The 22,538-nt window shown below is 46.0% G+C and overlaps 1 protein-coding gene across 9 annotated transcripts in view; it reads right to left on the bottom strand.

The window, feature by feature from the left end:
* The window catches only part of GRAMD1B (GRAM domain containing 1B), a 194,437-nt gene that overhangs the window by 58,184 nt on the left and 113,715 nt on the right, over window positions 1-22,538 (bottom strand). The gene's annotated exons all lie outside the window — the stretch shown is intronic.

The following is a 22,538-nucleotide window of genomic DNA, read 5'->3' as shown; positions in this document are numbered from 1 at the left end:
GTTCTGCATGCAGATGAGGAGCCCACATTCACAGGGATGAGGAAATGGAAAGAAACAACTAAGAAGCAAAGTAGGGGGCCTGTTTTGGGGATTCACCACATAGAAACATTCTAGGTTCAGGTCCTGCTTGGAGAACTTCAGCAAAATGATGTGGGTGATGACATCATACTAGGCCACCTTCCCCAGGTAAAGCATATCCCTTGAGTCAGAGTGGAGGAGTTGACTTTAGTCCACCTTCAGCAACTCTCCTTCCCTTAACACCTCCCTTCTGCCAGCTCCCTCTCTGCCAGTCTAGCTTCTCTGCTCCTGAGCACCTTCCTGCCCAACAATACCCACCTCCACTCCCCACACTCCGGTCTCTTGGGTCCCTGAAGCTGTCTGATTGTGGAGGATGGTCCAGTTGGGCTAGAGGTAGATTTGGGGATGTTCTAGGGCACTAACCCTCTTTGACCCTCAGGATTTGCTCCAGGAGGCCATTATCGGGTTAATGGGTTCACAGCTGTGAACACCAGGAGGACTTACCCCAAAATTTCAGGCAGGTGTGTGGGGATCATAGACGCGCTTAAAGCTTTGCAAGGGGGTATCACAGCTCCCAGAGGCTTTTCATTCCTCAAATTCCCCCCCCCCACCCATCCCTCCACTTTCCCAGCGAATTTGAAGTCATCACAGTGCTGGTCATTGGGGATTGGTTCCTTGGGAGCAAAATGTTGCTTGGTTTTTCATCAGACAGTCTGTTGGCCCATCCCCCGATCAGAAGGAATATGGCCTCAGGCACCTTCGACCCATTATTTTAATTTTCTGGGTCAGGCACCACGGGCTGCACTTCCTGCCTCTGAGACTCAAACAGATTCACATGGACCTGGAAAGGGAAGGCAGCAATTATGAAATAGATGTGGGGATGGACTCAGGGTTCACTCGATATAAATGGCTCAATTTGGGAGAGCTGGAACGGAACTGGGAAAGTAACTTCATCAGATGGAGTTTGGATGACACTTGAAGGGCCTTTTTGAGGGTTGTCGCAGGGAAATATTATCCATCCTTGGCTTCACTGACTCCGTCCTCTCCTGGTTCTCCTATCTTTCTGGACACTCCTTCTCAGTCTCTTCTGTGAGCTTCTCCTCTACCTCCCACCCTCTAAACTTGGGGGTACCTCAAAGCTCAGGGTCCCATTCTATTCTCCATCTACACCCAACCCCTTAAGAGAACTCATTCACTCTCAGGGACAACTAGCATCTCTACGTGGATGCTTTCTGCCTGCACGTCCCACCAACACCTCTCCCCAACTTTAAAGCCTTTATTGAAGGCACATCTCCTCCAGGACTGAGGACTCCAGGACCCCTCCCTGCCTGAGCCCTCCTCTCCTCTTCTCCCACTCCCTTCTGCGCCACTCATACTTGCTCCTTCATTTATCCTCCTTCCCTTGCCCAAAGCACAAATGTATATATCTGTGATTTATCTATTTATTTATATTAACGTCTGTCTCCCCCTCTAGACTGTGAGCTCGATGTGGGCAGGTACTGTGTCTAATGTTACACTGTACTCTCCCAAGCACTTAGTATTGTGCTTTGCACACAGTAAGCACTCAATAAATATGATTACTCAATAACAATAATAATAATAATCTTAAACTAAACATGGCCAAAACAAAACTCCTTATCTTCCCACTAAAATCCTATCCTTCCATTGTCTTTCCCATCACTGTTGACAATACCACTAACCTCCCTATCTCAAGCACATAACCTTGGTGGTGTTCTCAACTTATGTCTCTTATTCAATTCACATATTCAATCTGTCAGCAAATCCTGTAGGTTCTATCTTCATGACATCCATAAAATCCACGCTTTCCTCTCCATCCAAACTGCCACTACCCTAATCAAAGCACTTATCCTATCCCACCTTGACTACTGCACCTAATTCCTTGCTGACCCCCTGGCCACCTGTCTCTCCCAACTCCAATTGGTATTTCACTCTACTGCCCCAATAATTATTCCCAAAAAGCATTCAGTCCATTACTCCGTACTCCTAAAGAACCTCCAATGGCAAGGAGGTTGTAGTAGCCATCTAGTAGATGGGCAGTCATCTACTTCTGTATCAATCAAAAACTCCTTACCATTGGTTTTAATGCTCTCAATCCCCTTGCCCCCTCCTACCTTACTTGTCTGATCTCCTACTACAGCCCAGCCCACATGCTTTGCTCCTGTAGTGCCAGCTTACTCACTGTGCCCTGAACCTGTCTATTTTGCCACTGACCTCACATCCTCCTGCTGGCCTGGAACTCCTTCCCTCTCCATACACTCCAGATCAACACTTTCTCCACCTTCAAAACCTTATTAAGTTCACATCTCCTCCAAGAGGCCCTCCCCACTTAAACCCTCTTTTCACTGGCTGTTTCTCCCTTTTGCCTCATTTAGGCACTTGATCTTTGGGGATTTTGAATTCACCCCACCCTCAGCCCCACAGCACTTATGAACAAATATAAAAATTATAAATTATTTCTTTATATTAATGTCTATCTCCCCTTCTAGACTATGAGCTTGTTGTGGGCAGGTAACATGTTTACCAACTCCGTTTTGTTATACTCTCCCAAGTACTAAGGTACAGTGCTCTGCACAAAATTAGTGATCAATAAATACTACTGATTGACTGATTAAGTGACTGACAAAAACCAGTAGAAGAGGGGAGTTGGAGAAGAGGGAATTCATTCAATCGTATTTATTGAGCGCTCACTGTGTGCAGAGCACTGTACTAAGCGCTTGGGAAGTACAAGTTGGCAACATATAGAGATGGCAACAGTGGATGTATACAGCCTATTGGAGAAGCTTGGACAGGATTGGGAGGGGGAGATAAGAAGGTTGCATGGTGTGGTGGGATACAGAGAAGAGTCTTTTTTAGAACTGGGGAGATGTGGGTATGTTTGAAGGAGAGTTAGGCACTGGAGATGAATGTTAGAGAGGGAAGAAGAAGGGATGAAAATGTTTTAAAAGGTGTTAAGTGATGGGACTGGAGGCACATGTAGTAGGAACAGATTTTTACGCAGGTGGGAGGTCTCCCCTTGAGATACAGTTGGGAAGGATGAGGGGTTGGATTTAGGGAGATTTCTGGGGTGCTCACACCTGGTGGTTTAGATGCTATTACCAATTTAGCTGGCAAAATCATCAAGGACCAGTGGGTAGAGAAGTATGTTGGAGGACAAGAGGTTTCAGGGAGAGTTAAAGGTTAGGAACATTAGGAGAGGGCAGTGTGGCAGAGGGCAGTGGGAGTTGGTGAGGAAGGAGGAGTAATGTTGCTGAGTGGAAGAGCAGATTTATAGCAGGTGAATCAATCAATCAATCGTATTTATTGAGCGCTTACTATGTGCAGAGCACTGTACTAAGCGCTTGGGAAGTACAAATTGGCAACACATAGAGACAGTCCCTACCCAACAGTGGGCTCACAGTCTAAAAGGGGGAGACAGAGAACAGAACCAAACATTCCAACAAAATAAAATAAATAGAATAGAAATGTACAAGTAAAATAAATAAATAAATATGTACAACCATATATACATATATACAGGTGCTGTGGGGAAGGGAAGGAGGTAAGATGGGGGGATGGAGAGGGGGACGAGGGGGAGAGGAAGGAAGGGGCTCAGTCTGGGAAGGCCTCCTGGAGGAGGTGAGCTCTCAGCAGGGCCTTGAAGGGAGGAAGAGAGCTAGCTTGGCGGATGGGCAGAGGGAGGGCATTCCAGGCCCGAGGGATGAGTGTGAAGGGGTGTGAAGATGAGTGTGAAGGGGCCAAAGTTAGCCCAGTGCCTGGATTTCCACCAACAGAGCTCCATGGCATGATACAGGAGCTGAGGAAGCACGCTGTGAAGGTGATCCAGGGTTGGGGAATCAGTGGGGCGAGCATGTTGTGGAGGTGATCCAGGGCGGGCAGGAGGGAGAGGGGATTTGAATTCAACGGAGAGAAAAATGCCCTTAAGCCCACTTCCCTCATCTTGGCCATTGCTACTCAAAGCCAGAGAGGAAAGCATCATTAAATAGAGGAGCCAGGCTTTCCATCACCCAGGCCGTGCCAGGCTGTGCTCTCTCTCCCCACCCCTGGTCTCCAGCTTCTTCTGTTCAGATGCAGACTTTGGAACACGACCCACGGAACAGCTATGACAAACACTATTTGCTGTTTGCTATGGAGACCGAGGCCCATGACCAAACCCGGATGCTACGTTTGAAATGCCAAAATAGGCTGACCCGCTTTCCCCCACCACCTTTAAAGTCAACAAAATAAAACTTTACTTGGCCTTTTCAGGGCTCAAAGAGGGCCCAGAGAGCCTGTCCTGCCCATGTGTGGTTTGGAGCTGCTAGCAGAGAACTGGAGTGAAGGGGAAGGAGAGGAGAGGAGATTTCAGAGACACATCTGAGCCTTCCTGGAATCACCAAGGAGACCCAAGTCCACAAGGCAGCCACCAAGGAGAATTGCAAACTGTCAGCCCCATGTGGGACAGGGTCCATGTCTAATTCTTTTTTTTATTGGCATTCATTTAGTTTTTACTATGTGTCAGACACTGTACTAAGTGCTCGGGTAAATACAAGATAAATTGGAAACATTCCATGTTCCACATGGGGCTCACAGTTTTCATCACCCCCATTTTCGAGATAACTGAGGCACAGAAGTGAAGCGACTTGCCCAAGATCATACAGCAGACAACTGGAAGAACCGGGATTAGAACCCAGGTCCTTCTAACTCCCAGGCTCATGCTCTATCCATTAGGTCATGCTGCTTCCTACTTGTGTACTCCTTCCCAGCACTTAGTACACTGCTTGGCCACCCAGTAAACCCTTAATCAATCAATCAATCGTATTTATTGAGCGCTTAATGTGTGCACAGCACTGTACTAAGTGCTTGGGAAGTACAAGTTGGCAACATATAGAGAGAGTCCCTACCCAACAGTGGGCTCACAGTCTAGAAGACTAGAAATCTTAATGACTATTACCACCACCCCCTGGGGCAGTGCAGTGAAGAAGATGGTTGTCTACTGAACAGGAGGGGAAGAGAAGAAATTTCATTCTCTTTTAAAGGGGAAAATGGGCCCAATTACCTTCAGATAAATTACTAATTTTATGGATTATTCATAGATAATTATTTCTTCTTTTTTAAAGATCTCACTAGTTGTGACCTGGCCTCATATGTCCATCCTGCAGCCATGGCTCATTCCAGGCATCCAGGGCTGTCCATTCTCACTGCTCAGGCAGGTCCTGGGGCATGCTTCCTGTTACCTAGATTGGGGTCCAGCACCTGCATCTATTGGGCATTATCTGTTACTTTGTATAATCTTGTATTAGCAGTACTACTACTCTCCTTCAGGAAGCCTTCCCAGATTGATTTATCTCCCCACACTCTCAACTCCACTCTCTCCACTGAACTCAACTCGCTCGTTCCCCTGTCCTTCCGCTGATCTTGTACCACTAACCCGCAGCCCTGGACCACCTTCACAGTATGCTACCTCCACTCTTGTGCTCGAGCAACAGAGCACTGCCAGCAGAAATCCAGACACCAAGCCAACCCTGTCCATCTGTAACTAATTCTCACCTGCTATAACTCTGCCCTCTCCTCTGAATGGGAACAAGACTTCTCCTTCCTTATTGACTCCAATTTCCCATTGCTCATGCCAGCTCTTTCAATCAATAGATCACTCAATCAATCAATAGTAGTTATGGATCCCTTGCTGTGTGCAAATCACTGCACTAAGTGCTTGGGAGAGTACAAAATGAACAACGAAGTACAAATGAAGCAGCAGCATGGCCTAGTGGCAAGAGAACGGTCTTGGGAGTCAGAGGTCATGGGTTTTAATCCCAGCTCCAGCACTCATCTGCTGTGTGACCTTGACCAAGTCACTTAACTTCTCTGTGCCTCAATTACCTCATCTGTAAACTGGGGATTAAGACTGTGAGCCCCACAGTCTAACCTGATTACCTTGTATCTACCCCTGTGTTTGACACATAGTAAGTGATTAATAAATACCATAATTATTATTATTATTATTATTATTACAAAAGAGTTGGTTTCAAACTTTTAAACCCCTTCTTAAAAGACCCATTCCCCTGCCTCTTGCGCCAAATTGATCTTATCTTTTCATCAATTAAATTGAAACCATCAGGAGTGAACTCCCAAAAATCTCCTGCTCCTTTTGAGTCCCACCCACCTCCTCCATTTTGACTTCTCATGCTTCTCCTGCCTCTGCTTAAAGTCTACTCCCTCCATCTGTGCCTACAAACCCATAGCTTCAAACCTTATTAACACTTGCCCCTTCCTTCTTTCCTCACTGACCACCATCTTCAACCGCTGCCTTTTCCCCCACTATTTAACATACTTACATATGCACATCCTAAAAAAAACATAAAAAACTCCCTTGACCCCACCACACCTTCCAGTTATCTCCTCATCTCCCTCCTACTTTTCCTTTCCTGACACCTCAAGTTAGTTGTTTATACCCACTGGAGGACTTCCTCTCCTCCAATTCTCATTTTTGACCTCCTGCAGTCTGGCTTCCACCCATTCCACTCCACGGAAAATGTCTTAAGGTCACCAATAGCATCCTTCTTGCCAAATCCAATGTCTCTACTCCATCCTAATCCTCCTCAACCTCTCAGCTGCCTTCAACACTGCTGACCACTGACTCCTCCACTGTTTCCCACACCCTAACTGTGGGGGTCCTTCAAGACTAAGTTCTGGGACCCCTTCTATTCTCCATTGATATCCACTCCCTTGGAGAACCAATTTGCTCCCAAAGCTTCAAATCCTTCTCTATGAGGATAATTCCTAAATCTACCTCTCCTGCCTTGACTACTCTCCTTCCCTGCAGCCTCACATCTCCTGCTTTCATGACATCTCTACTTGGATGTCCTGCTGACACCTGAAACTCAACATGCCAAAACAGAATTTCTCATTTTTCTACCCAAATCTTGTCCTCCTTTGTACTGTGATGACTTTCCCATCATAGTAGACAATACCACCATCCTTCCTGTCTCTCAGGCCCATAATTTCGGAATTTACTTTGACTTATCTCTCTCATTCGAACACATACTCAGTTTGTCACCAAATCCTGTCAGTATGACCTCCACAACATTTCTAGAATTTTATCCTTCCTTTCAAGACACACTGGCCTAAGAACCTGTCATATTCTGCTTCGATGACGGCATCTGCCTCCTCCCTGATCTTCTGGCCTCCTGTCTCTCCCCACTCCAGTCCACATTTTGCTCTGGTAACAGGATCATTTCCCTGACAAATTAGTTCTGCACCTATCTCTCCATTCCTCAAAAACTTTCAGTGATTGCCCATCTGTTTCCACAACAAACCAATACTCCTTTCCATTGGTTTTAAGGCAATCAGCTCACACACAATCCAGTTCACACACTTCACTCCTCTAATGCCAACCTATTTCAATCTTTCCTCTCTATCCATCAACCCCTTGATCATGTCCTCCCTCCTGCCTGGAATTCCTTTCCTCTTCCTATCCAACAAACCAATCAATCGACCATATTTATTGAGTGCTTACTGTATGCAGAGCACTGTACTAAGCACTTGAGAAAGGACAACACAACAATACAACAGACACATTTCCTGCCCATAATGAGCTTACAGTGTAGAAAAGGAGACAGATATTAATATAAATAAATTATGGTTATGTACATAAATGCTGTGGGGCTGGGGAGGCGGTGGTAGATAAAGGGAGCAAGTCAGGGTGACACAGAAGAGAGTGGGAAAAGAGGAAATGAGGGCTTAATCAGGGAAGACTTCTTGAAGGAGATGTGCCTTCAATAAAGCTTTGAAGGTGAGGAGGGTAACTGTCTGTTGGATAGCTTGGGGAGTCACATAACTAGATGGCCACTCTATCCATCTTCAAAACCCTATTAAACCACATCTGTTCAAAGAAGCTGTCTTGACTAACACCTCATTTCCCCATACTATTCCCCTTTCTTTCTGCTTCACCTATGCACTAGGGTAGACCTTTATGTAGTTTGACTCATTCATTCAATCATATTTATTGAGTGCTTACTATGTGCAGAGCATTCTACTAAGTGCTTGGAAAATACAATTCAGCAATTAAGAGAGACAATCCCTGACGACACTGGGCTAACAGTCTAGAAGGGGAGACAGACATCAAAACAAGTGAACAGGCATCATACTCACCCCACTCTCAGCCCCACAAGACCTCTGTACCTATCCTGCATATGTATACATCTACCACTTCCCCTATCTGCAATTTATATTAGTGCCAGTCTCCACCATTAGTTTCTTTTTTTAATGGCATTTGTTAACTGCTTACAATCATCATCATCAATCGTATTTATTGAGCGCTTACTATGTGCAGAGCACTGTACTAAGTGCTTGGGAAGTACAAATTGGCAACATATAGAGACAGTCCCTACCCAACAGTGGGCTCACAGTCTAAAAGGGGGAGACAGAGAACAAAACCAAACATACTAACAAAATAAAATAAATAGAATAGATATGTACAAGTAAAATAAATAAATAGAGTAATAAATATGTACAAACATATATACATATATACAGGTGCTGTGGGGAAGGGAAGGAGGTAAGATGGGGGGATGAAGAGGGGGACGAGGGGGAGAGGAAGGAAGGGGCTCAGTCTGGGAAGGCCTCCTGGAGGAGGTGAGCTCTCAGCAGGGCCTTGAAGGGAGGAAGAGATGTGCCAGGCAGTCAATCAATCACATTTATTGAGCACTTACTGTATGTATGGCACTGTACTAAGTGCCAGAAGAGTACAATATAAAAGACACATTCTCTGCCCAAAAGAATTTACTGCCTAGAGGAAGAGACAGGCATGAATAAAAATACAGTAAAGATATGTACATAAGTGCTGTAAGGGTAGGGGGGAGGTGAATAAAGGGAGCAAGTCAGGGTGATTCAGCAGGGAGTGGGAGAAGAGGAAAGGGGGACTTAGTCAAGGAAGGCTTCTTGGAGGAGATGTGCCTTCAATAAGGCTTTGAAGATGGGGAGAGTAACTGTCTGTCAGATATGAGGAGGGAGGGAATTCCAGGGCAGAGGCAGGATGTGGGCGACATGTTGGCAGCAAGATAGACAAGATCCAGGTACAGTGAGAAGGTTGGCATTAGAGGAGTGAGTTGCAGTGGAAGAGTAGAGAGGTGAGGTAAGAGGGGGTAAGGTGATTGAGCACTTTAAAAGCCAATGGCGAGGAGTTTTTGTTTGATGTGAAAGTGGTTGGGCAACCACTGGAGGCTTTTGAGGAGTGGGGAAACATGGATTGAACGTTTTTGTAGAAAAATGATCCGGGCAGCAGAGTTAGGTATGGACTGGAGTGGAGAGAGACAGGAGGCTGGGAGGCCAGCAAGGAGGCTGATTCAGCAATCAAGGCAGGATAAGTGCTTAGATTAACATGGTAGAGGTTTGGATGAAGAGGACAGGGTGAATATTAACAATGTTGTGAAGGTTGAACTGAAGGATTTAGAGATGGATTATGTGGGTCGATTGAGAGAGATGAGTCAAGGAAACAGGTTTGTGAGACAGCAAGGATGGTGGTACTATCTACGGTGATGGGAAAATGATGGGGAGGACAGAGTTTGGGTGTGCAGATAAGGAATTCTGTTTTAGAAATGTTAAGTTTGAGGTGTTGGGAGGACTAGAGATGTCTTGAAGGCAGGAGGAAATGCAAGACTGCAGAGAAGGAGAGAGATCAGGTCTGGAGATGTAGATCTGTGAATCATCCACGTAGAGGTGGCAGTTGAAACCACGGGAGAGAGTAAGCTCTCCAAGGGACTGGGCGTAGATGGAGAATAGAAGGGGACCCACAAATGAATCTTGAAGGACACCCACAATTAGGGGAGGGAGGCACATGAGAAGACTGCAAAAGAGACAGAGAATGAGTGGCCAGAAAGATAGGAGGAGAACCAGGAGAGGCCAGTGTCAATGAAGCCAAGATACGATAATGTTTCCAAGAGGAGGGGGTTGTCGACGTGTCAAAGGCAGCTGAGAGGTCGAGGAGGATTTGGATGGAATAGTGGCCATTGGATTTAGCAAGAAGGAGATCATTTGTGATCTTTGAGAGGGAGGTTTCTGTAGAGTGCAGGGGATGGAAACCAGATTGGAGGGGGTCAAGGAGAGAAATGGAGGAGAGGAATTTGAGACAGCAGGAAGACGTCTGTCTTCCCCTCTAGACTGTAAGCTCATTGTGGACAGGGAATGTGTCTGTTTACTGTTGCACTCTCCCAAGCGCTTAGTGCAGTGTTTTGTACACAATAAGCACTCAATAAATATGACTGACTGACTTCGGATAGGGGAGACATGGGCATGCTTGAAAGCCGTGGGGAAGAAGCCACTGGAGAGCGAATAGTTGAAGGTGGTGGCTAGGGAGGGAAGGAAAGGTTTTGATAAGGGCAAAGGAATGGGGTTGGATGCAAGTTAAGGGGGGTGAATTTTGAGAGAAGGCGGGAGATCTCCTCTAGAGATGAAAGATGGGAGAGTCGAAGAAGGGGCAGGAGTGGAGAGGGACTGGGAAGGTGCAGGAGAGATTTTAGGGCGATCACATCTGATAGTGTCAATTTTCTCAATAAAGTAGGTGGTCTGGTCATTAGGAGCAAGGGATGGGGGAGGTGGGAGGACAGAGGGTTTGAGAAGCGGGTAAAACATCTGGGACAACTGGTGAGGGCAATTGGCATGGACATTGGCATGGGTGTCAATAAGGATGGAGAAATAATTTTGCTGGGCAGAGGAGAGGTCAGAGTTAAAACATGCAAGCATATATTGAATTGGATGAAATCAGCCTATTATCTAGATATCCACCAGCAGCGTGCTGCAGCTCATCCTCAAGAGTGAAGGAGGAGGACTGTGGAGGTGATCCAGGGCTGTGGGTTAATGCTACAGGATCAACCAAGGGATGCGGGAGCAAGTGAGTTGAGTTGAGTTCAGAAGAGAGGGTGGTGATGAGAGTGTCAATTTGGTCATCAAGGGAAGGTAGTTTGGGTATGGAGGCTAAATGGGGCAAGATGACTTGAGAAATTGGATGGGGTCAAAAGACCAGAGGTCTCTGTGGGGGAACAGCATAGATTTGCAGGGAGGAGGTGTGTGGGAGAAAAGGCAGGTGAAGAAGTTGTGGTCAGATAGAGGGATTTCAGAATTGGTGAAGGTAGAGATATGTGCAATCTCAAAATTGTGCTAGAGATGATGAGATTGAGTGTGTGTCCAAGTTGGTGAGTGGGCGAGGTGGGGTGGAGCAGGAGGTCAGTGGAGTTGAGGAGCGATAAAAAGCGGGTAATGGAAGGGTCATTAGGAATATCTATGTGGATACTGAAATTCCCAAGGATCAATGGAGAGATGGAGATAAAGAGAAGGAATGTGAGAAAGGGATCAAAATGATTCAAAAGGTTGGAGGTGGGACCAGATTCTCTAGAATCTGGAATTGGGGATAGAGGCAGATGATATGGGCTTCAAAGGAAGGGAAAGAAAAGGATGGGGGGAGATGGAATGGTGTGAAAGCAGCACTGGGGTACAAGAAGGAAGCCAACACCTCCCTCTTTCCCAGGGAGTCCAGGGGAGTGGATGAAGATCAGGCCTCCCCACAGCCTTTATGTACACATCTATAATTTATTTATTCATATTAATGTCTATCTCCCCCACTGTAGACTATAAGCTCATTGTGGGCAGGGAATGTGCCTGCTGTTTTATGGTACACTCCCAAGAGCTTAGTACAGTGCTCTTCATAGTAAATGCTCAATAAATATGATTGAATTGAATGAGTGGTTTAATTTGTAAAATCGGGATTAAATATCTGTTTGTTCTCCACACTAAACTGTGAGCCCCACAAAAGACAGGTACTGTGTCCCACTTGATTATCTTATATCTACTCCCATTCCTTAGTACAGTATTTGACACACAAGTGGCTAACAAACACCATTATTATTATTATCTGTTTTTCATCACTGTATGAAGGATTAGTTGAAACTACAGCAAAAGGGATTTTGACCTAAAACACAGAATTGCCTGTGCTGAGCCACCAAAACAACTTACTAGGAGAAACTGCTGCATCCATCTCTAGGATCCTTACTACACTAGCCTGCTCTCTTATGGTGGCCTGGGCAAGGCGCCTGGAAACAGGGGGATGGACTAGTCTGTCTCCCCCTTCTAGACTGTGAGCCCCTTGTTGGGTAGGGACTGTCTCTATATGTTGCCGACTTGTACTTCCCAAGCGCTTAGTACAGTGCTCTGCACTCAGTAAGTGCTCACTAAATACAATTGAATGAATGAATGAATATGCCCTCCAGAATTCCTGTGGGCAGGGAAAGTGTCTACCAACTTACTGTTAAATACTCTTCCAAGTGCTGTAAACAGTAAGTACTCAGTAAATACCATTGATTGATTGATTGATTCCAAATCTGTGAATCACATCTACACCTAACAGAATCTTCCTAGCAGGAGGCTAATTATGTCAGAGTCCATATGCCCCACCCTTCCTGCAGGAACACCAACCACACCACAATTCAACCATTTCTTCTGGACAGTCAGATGCAAATGATATCTCCAAGAATTGGGCAGAGGCTCTCAGCCTTCCCTGACTGTAGGAGCCAAGGGATTATCCAGACCAATACTGCAAAGGTTGGGTCCTGTCCTAATTAGGAAGAGCCTAATCTACTGGTTTAAATAGCTAATTAAGGAGTGGGGTCCAGACACTCCATACAGTCTTAGAGACCAAGTAGCCAACAACCCAACAGGAGGACATAACAAGCAGCATGGCCTAGTGAATACAGCATGGACCTGGGTTCTAATCCTGGCTCCATCACCTTGGGCAAGTCACAGCTCCTCGTCTGCCTCAGTTACCTCATCAGCAAAGTGGGGATTAAGACAGGGGGGACATGGACTGTGTCCAACCTGATTAGCTTATATCTGCCCTGGAACTTAGTACAGTGAGGGAAGCAGCGTGGCTCAGTGGGAAGAGCATGGGCTTTGGAGTCAGAGGTCATGGGTTCAAATCCCAGCTCCGCCAACTGTCAGCTGTGTGACTTTGGGCAAGTCACTTCACTTCTCTGGGCCTCAGTTACCTCATCTGGAAAATGGGGATTAAGACTGTGAGCCCGCCGTGGGACAACCTGATCACCTTGTAACCTCCCCAGTGCTTAGAACAGTGCTTTGCACATAGTAAGTGCTTAATAATAAATGTCATTATTATAATTATTATAATCATAATTATTACAGTGACTGGTATATAGTAAGAGCTTAACAAATACCATAAAAAACAAAGCAAACAGGACTAAACAAAAGAAAAAGGTAGGGTAAAAAAGAGATCACCTTGGATGGCTCAGCATGACTGAAAACTCAGGAGCCAAAAATTTTGGTCATCACATGCTGCTGCATGATGTTGGGTTTTGTTGAGAAGCAGCATGGCTCAGTGGAAAGAGTGCGGGCTTGGGAGTCAGAGGACGTGGGTTCTAATCCTGGCTCTGCCACTTGTCAGCTGTGTGACTTTGGGCAAGTCACTTCAGTTCTATGTGCCTCAGTGACCGCATCTGTCAAATAGGGATGAAAACTGTGAGTCCCGTGTGGGACAACCTGATTACCTTGTATCTATCCCCAGTGCTTTCAACAGTGCTTGGCACATAATAAGTGCTTAACAAATGCCATTATTATTATTATTATTGATATATCCTCACTCTGTTCTCCTCTGAACAAGCCAAGTACCAAATTCAACGGAGTTTGTGAAGAATGTAATGTACTATAGATTTCTTCCACAAAATAAAAAGTGTTCTGTAAATCCCTGAATCACAAAAAACTGTGTGGTGGGGCAGAGGGAAGAAGGAAGGGAAATCCTCACCAAGAATTCCTGAATAAGTGTCAACAACTTACTACAGTGCTTGACACACAGTACACACTTAACTAACCCCACAATTATTGTTAGAGAAGTAGTGTGGTATAGTGGAAAGAGCACGGGCCTGGGAGTTAAAGGACCTGGGTTCTAATCCAGACTCTGCCAATTTACCTCTGTTTAATCTTGGGCTAGTCAGTTAACTTCTCTGTCTCAGTTACATCATTTGTAAAATGGGGATTAAGACTACAAGCCCCTTGTGGGTCATGGACTGTGTTCATCCTGATTACCTTACTTCACTTCTCTGGGCCTCAGTTACCTCATCTGGAAAATGGGTATTAAAACTGTAAGCCCCCCGTGGGACAACCTGATCACACTGTAAACTCCCCAGCACTTAATACAGCACCTGGCAAATAGTAAGTGCATAACAAATATTACCAAAAAAAACCACACAACTGGTTTCTTAGACTCTCCCCTCTGCCCAACAGACACAATACAGCTCTACAAAATGGAGATTGCTCAAATCATTATCCAACCTCGGCTTCACCGACACTGTCCTCTCCTGGTTCTTCTCATAATAATAATAATAATAATAATAATAATAATAATAATAATAATAATAATGGCATTTATTAAGTGCTTACTATGTGCAATGCACTGTTCTAAGCGCTGGGGAGTTTACAATGTGATCAGGTAGTCCCACGGGGGGCTCACAGTCTTAATCCCCATTTTCCAGATGAGGTAACTGAGACCCAGAGAAGTGAAGTGACTTCCCCAAAGTCACACAGCTGACAAGTGGCAGGGTTGGGATTTGAACCGATGACCTCTGACTCCAAAGCCCGGGCTCTTTCCACTGAGCCCCGCTGCTTCCCGCTGCTTCGTATCTCTCTGGCCCCTCATTCTCAGTCTGTTTTGCAGACTCGTCCTCTGCCTTCCACCCTGTTACTGTGGGTATCCCTCAAAGTTCAGTTCTTGGTCCCCTTCTATTCTCCATCTACACCCACTCCCTTGGAGAACTCATTTTCTCCCATAGTTTCTACTACCACCTCTATTCACATGATTCCCAAATCTACAATTACAGCACTGATTTCTCTCCCTCTCTGCAGTCTCTCATTTCCTCCTACCTTCATGACATCTCTATTTGGATGTCCTGAGTCATCTCAAACTTAATTTGTTCAAAATAGAATTCTTTATCCTCCCACCTAAATCTTATCCTTTCCTTGACTTTCCCACCACTGTAGACACCACCATCCTTCCTGTCTCACAAGCCCAAAACCTTGGCAATACTATACTTCTCTCTACAAATATTCAATCTGTCACTAAATCCTGTTGGTTCAACCTCCACAACATCACTAAAATCCATCCTTTCCTCACCATCCAAACTGCTACCATGTTAATCTAAGCATTCATCCTATCCTGCCTTGATTACTCCTTGATTACTGTATCAGCCTCCTGGCTGACCCCCCAGCCTCCTCCTCCTCCCGACTCCAGTGCATACTTCTCCCTGCTGCCCATATCATTGTTCTAACAGAAACGTTCAATCCATGATCCCCCACCCCTCAAGAACCTCCATGGGTTGCCCTTCCACCTCCACATCAAACAGAAACTCCTCACCATTGACTTTAAAGTGCTCAATCTCTTTACCCCCTCCTACCTCACCTCCCTACTTTCCCACTACAACCCAGCCCACACATTTCACTCCTCTAATGCCAACCTTCTCACTCTACATTCCCCATTTTATGGATGGATAACTGAGGCCCAGAGGAGTGAAGGGACTTTTGGTCACAGAGGCAGGATTAGAACCCAGGTTCTTCTCACTCCCCGTCCCTCCTTACCTACTTCTACGGGTGTCTGGCCTCAGTCAGGATTTTTTTAAGCTGTGTAAGCCCTGCCTTAAAATCATTTCTAATCCCTGCTGTTGCGTATAATAATGATGGTATTTGTTGAGCGCTTACTGTGTGCAAAGCACTGTTCTATGCGCTATGACGGCTCTGGGCTCGGGTCCATGGTGCGATGGTTGTCTCTGTCCTTCCACCTTCACATTTCATTTTGTCCAAGCTCTGTGGGCCCTGTGCCAACTCTTAACCGTCGACTTATTTTCTAGAACAGTGCTTTGCATTAGTAAGCGCTTAATAAATGCTATCATTATTATTATTATTATTACAGTGCTCTTCTGCACACAGTAAGCGCTCAATAAATACAACTGATTGATTGAAATGGCAGTCGACTCGCTTCTTGGCTGAGACCGGATTGCTGCAGGACTGCTCAGGAGGTTTGCTCTGGAGGTTTAATCCGGAAGCGGAGGCTCCGGTTAGTAATCAGAATAATAATAATGATGGTATTTAAGTGCTTACTACGTGCCAAGCGCTGGGGTTGTTAAAAGCACCTGGAAAGAAGACTGTGAGCCTATTTATTTATTTATTTATTTATTTTACTTGTACATATCTATTCTATCTATTTAATTTTGTTAGTATGTTTGGTTTTGTTCTCTGTCTCCCCCTTTTAGACTGTGAGCCCACTGTTGGGTAGGGACTGTCTCTGTATGTTGCCAACTTGTACTTCCCAAGCGCTTAGTACAGTGCTCTGCACACAGTAAGCCCTCAATAAATACAACTGATTGATTGATTGATCTTGCCTATCAAACCGCTGACCTCTTACTCTCATCCTACCCTCCCTCCTCATATCCCACAGATAATTTCTCTCCCCAACTTCAAAAACTTATTGAAGGCACATCTCTTCCAAGAGGCTTTCCCCTGACTAAGCCCTCTTTTCCTTTTCTTCCTCTCCCATCTGCGTCACCATGACTCGCTCCCTTTATTTATCCCTGCCTTCCACTCTCCCAGCATTTATGTACATATCCATAATTTATTTATTTATATTAATGTCTGTCTTGCCCTCTAGACTTTAAGCTTGTTGTGGGCTGGGAATGTGTCTGTTATATTGTATTCCTAAGTGATCAGTACAGTTCACTGAACATGTAAGTGCTCAATAAATACAACTGACTGATCTTCAGATATTCTCCACGTCCATTACAGTCGCAGCTGGAAAAAAGAAGCTTCTATTACAGCAAGCAAGATTTAGATCCGACATAAGAACTTCCTGGCAGTCAAGTTGTAGACTTTGGAAGAAGCCTATGGAATCTCCTTCCCTAAAAATGTGAGCAACTGATGGCACATCCAATAATAATAATAATAATAATATTTATTAACCACTTATGTGCCCAACACTGTGCTAAGCACTGGAGTCTTCTTCAAATACCGTCAATTCATTTCTGACCCATAGTGACTCCACAGACACATCCTCTTCAAAACGTCCCATCTTCTGTCATAACATTGTTTTGGTATGCATATCCATAGAGTTTTCTTGGTAAAGATCCGGAAGTGGTTCTCCCCCAGCACTTAGAACAGTGCTTGGTACTTAGTAAGCACTTAACAAATGCCATTATTATTATTATTACTATTGCCTGCAGTAAAAACTTGAGTTTCTTCCATTGTCTTTGATCAGTGTTGTGATCACTTAGTCATCTGCCTTTGACACTTTCCCATGCCCCTGCTGCTCAGCATGGTTGAATCGACTTTGATGCTTTGACTTAGACCTTTCCATTATGGGTAGCCCTACATGGCATAGCTCTAAGCTTCATCAGCATACGCAAACTCTCCTGCCATCATAAGGCATTGATTCATAGGAGAAAAGCACTGGAGTAGGTGCAAGCTTATCAGACAAATTTCCTAGCCCAGGGCTGGGGAACAGGACCCAGAATTTTTTTCCTCATTTCACATTGAGGAAACTGAGGCCCAGAGAAATTAGGTGACTTGCCCAAGGCCACATGGCAGGCAAGTGGTGAGCCAGGATTAGAACCTAGGTCTTCTGACTCCCAGTCTCATCCTTTTTCCCCTAGGCCATGCTATTAGAGAAAGAGTTCAAGGCCTTCCTGTTGGGAGATAGGTGGCTGAGCTAGGGGATTCTAAAGACTTATCCGCTCTCTTGCCTGCAAAAATAAGGAAGCATACTCCCCTGTCCCTCTCCTGCCCCTTCCAGCATCCACAACCCTGGGAGTTTCCTTAACCCTCCCCAGTCCAAAATTTTGCCAAACCCACCCTGAAGTCTTCCAGAGTTAAGCAGGACCACCATGCTCCATTAGTACAATGACTAGGTAAGCTTGAGAGGAATGAAAAGTGCAAGTTGGGTTTAGGTGAGACAAGATAGTGGACGAGTAGGAGGGAGAGAGCCCACTGGTGCCTTAAAGTCGATGGCCGAGAGTTTCTCCTTGATGTGGAGAGGAAAGGACAGCCTAGTGGTACTACCCATCCCCCACACTGAGTCATTGTACAAATGGGAGGGTGACTACTAGCCCATTCTGAGTCCTAAGGAACAGACTCTAAATGGAAGACATTATTAACACAATTAATAGTAATTTCCCCATCAGTCATCAGAGGGGAAGAGTCACAGAGGCTTTTATTTTTCTTAGAGAAAAATGCTGAGATCCTCCAACCAAATCCTGGAGGAGCCAGAAAACGGAACCCAGGCATTCTGAACTGCCAGCAATTTTAAGGCCCAGCAGGCCTCCTCCCACTGGTGAGGGCAGGGTCACCTCCAGAGTCTGAAGTGGATTTGGAGAGGGGTCAGGCCCCAGAAAGGATCAAAAGGGCAGTGCTATCTCCACTCCTAAAAGTCCACCCTTCCTCTTGGCCTAGAGCAGCCTCCTGCTGGCATGGCTGCCTAGTCCTCTGTCGTTGTTGGGAGAAGCAGTGTGGTTTAGTGGATAGAGCATGGGCCTGGGAGTCAGTAGGACCTGGGTTCTAATCCCGACTCTGCCATATGTCTGCTGTGTGACCTTGGGCAAGTCACAACTTCTCTGGGACTCAGTTACTTCATCCGTAAAATGGGGATTAAGAGTGTGAGCCTCATGTGGGACAGGTACTGTGTCCCACCTGATTAACTTGTATTTACCCCAGTGCTCAGAACAGTGCTTGACACATATTAAGTGCTTAATAAGTATCATTATTATTACTAGCAGATCTCCAGACCTTCTTCCAACTGGAACTTGCCCAAGAATAGTCATGTTAGACTCTATGCTCTATTTTGTACTTCTTAGGCACTCAGCACAGTGTTCTGCACACAGCATGCACGCAATAAATGCCTCTGCTGCTGCTGAGCCATGTAAACACCCAAACAAGCCCTACAGGAAACTCCTGGAACAGGGGGAAGCTGTGGAGTTTCTAACCCTAGAAAACACTGAACCAAGGAGCACCACCCCTCTTGGATGGATTCAACCTGGAGGCAGGGGGCTGGATCAAGTACCAAGCAAGGTTCCCTTCAAGCTTTGGGATCTTAAGAATGGCTGTCATGTCAGAGGCTCATTTTGAGATGTTCCCTGGTCCATCCCCCTGCCTTTCTGGAGAAGTTGGCCTGAAATCACCCCAGGCAAATGAGAACCCTTCCAGCTTGTGAAAATAAATTAAGAGAAGGGATTCCACAATTTCCTGCTATAAAGTACATCCCGGTCCAGTCCTGACTGACTCTCCCACCCCCCACCCCGGGAAAAAGGCCCTTGTTATCACCAAGTTACATTAACGACAACCTCATTCACACCTACTCAGCCTTCCTGTCCCGCCATCGACCCCGGGCCCACGTCCCCCCCCGGGCGTGGAATGCCCTCCCTCTGCCCATCCACCAAGCTAGCCCTCTTCCCTTCAAGGCCCTACTGAGAGCTCACCTCCTCCAGGAGGCCTTCCCAGACTAAGCCCCTTCCTTCCCCTCCCCCTCGACCCCCTCTCCATCCCTCGCATCTTACCTCCTTCCTTTCCCACAGCACCTGTATATATGTATGTTTGTACATATTTATTACCCTATTTATTTATTTTACTCGTACACATCTATTCTATTTATTTTATTTTGTTAGTATGTTTGGTTTTGTTCTCTGTCTCCCCCTTCTAGACTGTGAGCCCACTGTTGGGTAGGGACTGTCTCTATATGTTGCCAGCTTGTACTTCCCAAGCGCTTAGTACAGTGCTCTGTACACAGTAAGCACTCAATAAATACGATTGATTGATTGATTGATTGATCTTGGGTCTGACCTCTTTTCTCAATGGAGGTGGAGACTGGACATGGGGAATGACCCTTCAGTAATTCAAAGTCCATTACTGAGATGAACCTTGAGCTTGTTTTGAGCAGGAAACATATAATAATAATAATAATGGCATTTGTTAAGTGCTTAGTATGTGCAAAGCACTGTTCTAAGCGCTGAGCACTGCTTTAAGCGCTATCTTGCACTGTACTTGCCTTTGAGCTTAGTACAGTGCTCCGCACACAGTAAGTACTCAGTAATGACCACTGATTGATTTTCTTTTCTCCAGACTGAAAATCTCAAAACCAGTGTGACATAGTGGAAAGAGCACAGACCTGGGTTTCAGATAACCTGGGTTCTGGTCCCAGCTCCCACCACTTGTCTGCTGTGTGCCCTTGGACAAGTCACTTAACTTCCCCGTATCTTGGATACCTCATCTGTAAAATGGGGATTAAGACTGTGAGCCCCACTTAGGACATGGCTGTGTCCAACCTGATAATAATAATGATGGTATCTGTTAAGCGCTTACTATGTGCCAAACACTGTTCTAAGCACTGGGGGAGATACAAGGTAATCAGGTTGTCCCACGTGGGGCTCACAGTCTTTAATCCCCATTGTACAGATGAGGTAACAGAGGCACAGAGAAGTTACATAACTTGCCCAAAGTCACACAGCTGACAAGTGGTGAAGCCGGGATTAGAGCCCTTGACTCCTAAACCTGTGCTCTTTCCACTGCGCCATGCTGCTTCTCTTAACTTGCTACACTTATTACAGTGCCTGGCACATGGTAAAAGTTAACAAATACCATTTAAAACAAGTTCCTCTTACTGAAATTTGTCAGTCAAATTTCATGGCCACTTTCTGAACTTCTGAGCTGAGAAATCCAAAGCCTTCAGACTTTCAGAGTTGGCCCTGGGGCCCAGGGTTAAGTTCAAGCATAATGGCTGAATTGCCTCCAAAATTATGCCTAAAAGTTAAATCGCAGTAGAAAGGACAAAGATAATAAACATAATTGTGGTTTTTGTTAACCGTTTACTATGCGCTGAGCTCTTCACAAGCATTGGAGTTGACAGAACATAAGCAGATAATACAAAGCTCTTGTGCACAAACACACACACACACACACACACACACTCTCTCTCTCTCTCTCTCTCTCTCTCTCTCTCTCTCTCTCCCTCCCTCCTCCCCCTACTCCCTCTAGGTTCCAACCTGGATTATGGTAAGAAGTTAAACCTCCTCAGGACTTGCACTACCCAGCCAGGAATCTGAGAGACTCTTTCTGTCTGTCCCACAGCAACAATTTCGGCCCTTTGAAGTCTTTTATCTGAGGACTTCAGGTCCTGTGCAAATGTGACTGGCTATGCTTCTCCGTACCTCTGTAAACAGCCTCCCAGGGGTTTGTGCTCAGAGCAAGCCTGGAAATAAATCTCTCTCTCTCTCTCTCTCTCTCTCACACACACACACACACACACACACACACACACATTAACTTGAATTACTATGCAGGGATGACAGTTGGGGGAAGAGGGTTGTTCAAACAGTGACTTAGGGAAGGCAGCATATTCAAGGCAAGCCAGAAGCCCCTGAGATTCTAGTTTCAGCTTGCTGTATTACCTTGAACAAGTCACAAGCAAGTTCTGCTGTGATATTCAGCGTCCCTTCCCCCCACCCCATCATCTCTCCCCGACAGCCCTGGGCTTCCAGGAGATAATGCCCAAGAGGACATTTGGGCTCTGGACTAGGGCTGCAGGGAGAACACTAGAGATCATCCATCTGCCACTGCCTCCAACAAAGCTCAAAAAGGAGATTGAGGCCAGATCCCAGGCAAGAGAATTAGAGGGTGGAGCAGGAGGGTGAAGAGGCAGCTGCCACCTTTCACCACCTTCTCCCAGGACTGCTGTTCCTCACCCGGGCCAAGTCCCATTGCTGGCTTCAGGAGACCAAGTCCAATGGACTGGATCAAAGCACGCCACCACTACATCCCTCCCTCGCCCCCTGAGCCCTGCCATGGCACCTCTTCCCTTACTGACCCTCGCTAAAAACAGCTCCTCTTGTATGGTAACATTGGGACTTTGGAATCAGTGGGAGAAAGGGTAGAGAAAAGCCTGTCCCCTCTCTCCATTACCACGGGCTGGCTCTCTAGGTGTCATCCCCAGGGAGAAGCCTGGCAGTGGAGAAGTCCCTCTCAGGGGAGGAAAACCCCCTTTGCCCTTTAACTCTCCCCTTTGTCCTGGGCCTTAAACCACTCCCGTTGAGGCAATGGCAAAGGGCAGGTCGGGGGCAGCAATCAGTGGCCTGCAGATACAATCCATCAGCCCTTGTGGCAATGAGAGAGCAAAATGTCATCTGGCTCCAGAACCCCTAAGAAGGACAATATGACCCTACCACCCTCCCCAAATGGAGAGAAAGCTGCCTGTGCAGTATCCACAGGGCAGAGTGAGCAATGATCCGAGCAGCTTTCTCTCTCCTCCCCCAACCCCTAGGCAGCCCAGCCTCAACCCCAGCCTACTCCCTGTTCCCCAGGATGGGGCTGACCCAGGAGCTAAGTCAGTGGAGGGAATGGGGGTTGTTAACATAAGCTCACAGACAGTCACACACACATGCAAGTGCATGCTTGCACAACCCCATGTCATGGCCCTCTGATAGCAACAGGCCTGCCAG

Source organism: Tachyglossus aculeatus, chromosome 11 (assembly GCF_015852505.1).
Source record: "Tachyglossus aculeatus isolate mTacAcu1 chromosome 11, mTacAcu1.pri, whole genome shotgun sequence".
NCBI lineage: Eukaryota > Metazoa > Chordata > Mammalia > Monotremata > Tachyglossidae > Tachyglossus > Tachyglossus aculeatus.
Note: the sequence above shows the minus strand (reverse complement) of the source record. Positions and strands in the feature narration are given on the sequence as shown.